General features: G+C 36.7%; 1 long non-coding RNA gene across 1 annotated transcript; it reads left to right on the forward strand.

Moving 5' to 3' along the window:
• Nucleotides 1–929: 929 nt before the first annotated feature.
• LOC129928434 (uncharacterized) lies at nt 930–2,528 on the forward strand. Its single transcript, XR_008779981.1, has 2 exons — nt 930–2,056; nt 2,190–2,528. It is a non-coding gene; the product is annotated as an uncharacterized LOC129928434 (long non-coding RNA).
• The last annotated feature ends 525 nt before the right edge of the window (nt 2,529–3,053 follow it).

The following is a 3,053-nucleotide window of genomic DNA, read 5'->3' on the forward strand; positions in this document are numbered from 1 at the left end:
TGGGTTGTGGCATAGACTTGACCTAAATTCTGTGGCTTTTACTAGCTACATGGAGGCTAATTACTAATATGTAATTACCTCATGTCTCTAGGTCTAGTTTGTGTACTAGACTAGGTCTAGTCTAGCTTTTTACTATTTTTTAACGTTTTTATGTATTGATTTTTGCAGGCTATCCTTACTGCCATTAGTCTGCCATCGCCTCCTTGTACCTTTTTTTTGTTATATTTTATTAATTTTAAGCTTAGGTCTAGGGTAGTAATTGTAGTGATGTAGTTAGATAGTTGGTTTGGTTAGTCTGTTAGTGTTTGTAGATTTAGAGAGTTTTAGTTAGTTGCTGAGTTCAGTGGTAGTGTTAGTGTAGCTCTATATGTTGTATTTTATTATTGATTTATTTGTGTATATAAATAAAGTTTCTTTTTGTTTTATTTATCCTAAAGTAAAAGTTTGGTTATTGCTTTCTTTTAGTTAGCTAGATTAGTTTAGTTTAGTTTAATTGTGCTGTCTGGTTGCTTAGGCGACTCTAGCCCCTTGGTCGCAGACCGAGGTGCACAGATTGGGCCCACTCAGTAGAGCTACCACCTGCCTACTGTTATAAATGAATAAATGATGAGCAGCAGAAGAGAATAGGCCACCACACTCGCGCCTGCCTGACCTGCTCACACTTATATAAAGGGAGAACAAAAATCTTTCATTTGTAATCTTTTTTTTAATCAACATGCTCAACTTCAGAAACAAAGGTGTGACAACTGTGAGAAACAAATGTACAAGGAAATGGTGCAGCCAAATGGTGCATTGCCAAATGTTTTTTTTTAATTCGTTTGAGGGGAGGGGTGGGGGGCGGACCACCATAACTGTTCATCATTAGACATGGCAAATGTTAAAGATAGAAATGAACTGATTGCAAAGAGATGCTGGCGCTCCTAGATCTAATTTTATCTTTATTTTAATTTGTAATTTATATATGTGAGCTGGTGATCCTAGGTCTATTTTTTATCTATTCTTATCTGTTGTTTATTTGTAAACTATCTAGGCTAGTGCTGAGTGCGTGCATGGTTCCCGCCAGCTCTTTAATGTTAGTTTAGGTGGGTCATGACCTGGCTCTATAAATAGAAAGGGTGCGGTCAGTTTTTTTTTCCGGTGTTGACCGTTGGTCAGTGTGACCGTGTAGAAGTAATAGTTATTTAGTTGTGCTTATATCCAGCTTGGATTGCCTGCTATCCTTACTGTCATTAGTCTGCCATCGCCTCCTTGTACCTTTTTTTGTTATATTTTAAGCTTAGGTCTAGTGGGTGTTTAGAGTTGTTTGGTAACTGATAGATCTAGGTAGTAGTAGGATATTGTAGATGTAATGTTGTGTAGTCCGTGTCTTTAGTAATTTTCTAGATTTTATTATAGCGTACGGCTAGGTACAAATTAGGGAAATCAGTAGTCCAGTTTAGTTTTAGGTAATTAGCGTGACGTCATGCTCTCCGATATGTTCGCGCTGACCAGTTATAGCTAGCTCCGGAACCACGTTGAGACCTCTTTTGTCTTGACCAGTGGTCAGTGCTGACAGTAGTGCCTGTGTAAAGTTAATTGTGTGTAGTGTAATTTCAGCTGGGACCGCCTGTAAGTTGGAAAATGTTTTTATTTTTACTTCTTTAGTTTATATTTGTATTTGTTATTCCCACATCTACTGTTATAGTCTAGATTTAGACTGATTAGTAGTGATTAGTAGAGTGACATCACTGGCTAGTTAATTAGCCATGATTACCTCTGATGGAACCGGATGTTCCGTAAACTTGAGTAGCGTCACCCCCTTGCGTCATCCTTAATGATCCCCTTATGGTTTGTCCATGTGTAAATATTTTATGTCCCCTATGTATTTTTATTAATATCTTATTGCTAGGATAACCACTCCATTAAGTTGGCATGTTGCCGATTTTAATTTTTAATGTAGAAGATGGCTGCGTCCTACTCAACGCTCCATAATGGCGGCTTTGTTAAGCCAAATCTAGATTTGTTATTGTTGTCTAGCCCAACTGGTGTTGTGGCATAGACATTAACTTTTACTCCGGTATTGCTTTCATTTGCTACAGGCTGGTAGTGAATATTACCTTATGTCTGTATTATTTTGTATGTGTTAGTCTAGATCTAATTCATTATTATTTTGTTATTATGTCTTATGTTTTATGTATTTGTAATTGCAGGCTATAATTCCTGTCATTACGTCTACTGCCTAACTGTGCGGTAGTACTGTCATTATTTCCACTGCCTAGCTGCCTTTATTAGTATATTATTGCCACAGTTAAGCTGTCTGCTGTACTGTTGTGTTTAGTGTTGGTATTTTTAGGTGTAATCTAGTAAAGATAGTTAGACATTTGGGTTTCTTATTAGTGTTGGTAGTGGTATAGTCAGGTTGATTAGTTGCTTATTTCTAAGTTTATTTAGTTGTTTCTGTAAAGTTTATCTTTTTTTGTATTCATCTATATTTTTATTGCTTTGTAAGTTTGCTGTGAATAAAGTGTATTTATATTTTGTTTTATAAATTTAGTTTCGTTATTGCTTTCTTTTAGTTAGTTTAGTTTAGTCTAGTTGTCTGGTTACTTAGGTGACTCTAGCCCCTTGGTCGTAGACTGAGGTGTCACAGATTGAGCCCACCCAGTAGTGCAAACATCTGCCTACTGTATAAAATTTAATGTTGAGCAGCAGAAGAGAATAGGCCCTCCCACTCGCGCCTGCCTGACCTGCTCACATTTTTGGTGTCAGAAGTGGGATCTGTGCTTAAGTAATCAGACACACATTGTTTTCTTAGGGATTAGGTTGTTGTTAGTTTTTTTTGAGGCTTTTGTTAGATTGATTTAGGTTTTGGTTAGGCTTTGTTAGCACATTGTTAGGATTGCATAGGTTGGTATTAGTTTTAGGTTTTGATAGCAGTAGGAATCAGTGTTGGAGAATTTATTTTGTTGTTGGTTGTGTGGTCTTCGTTATGGTCAGTAGCGAGTTGGTTTTAATGTTACTTGGAGATGTATGTGAGCTGGCGATCCTAGATTTAATTTTTATCTATTTTTATC

The sequence above is a fragment of the Biomphalaria glabrata genome, chromosome 9, assembly GCF_947242115.1.
Source record: "Biomphalaria glabrata chromosome 9, xgBioGlab47.1, whole genome shotgun sequence".
NCBI classification, from domain to species: domain Eukaryota; kingdom Metazoa; phylum Mollusca; class Gastropoda; family Planorbidae; genus Biomphalaria; species Biomphalaria glabrata.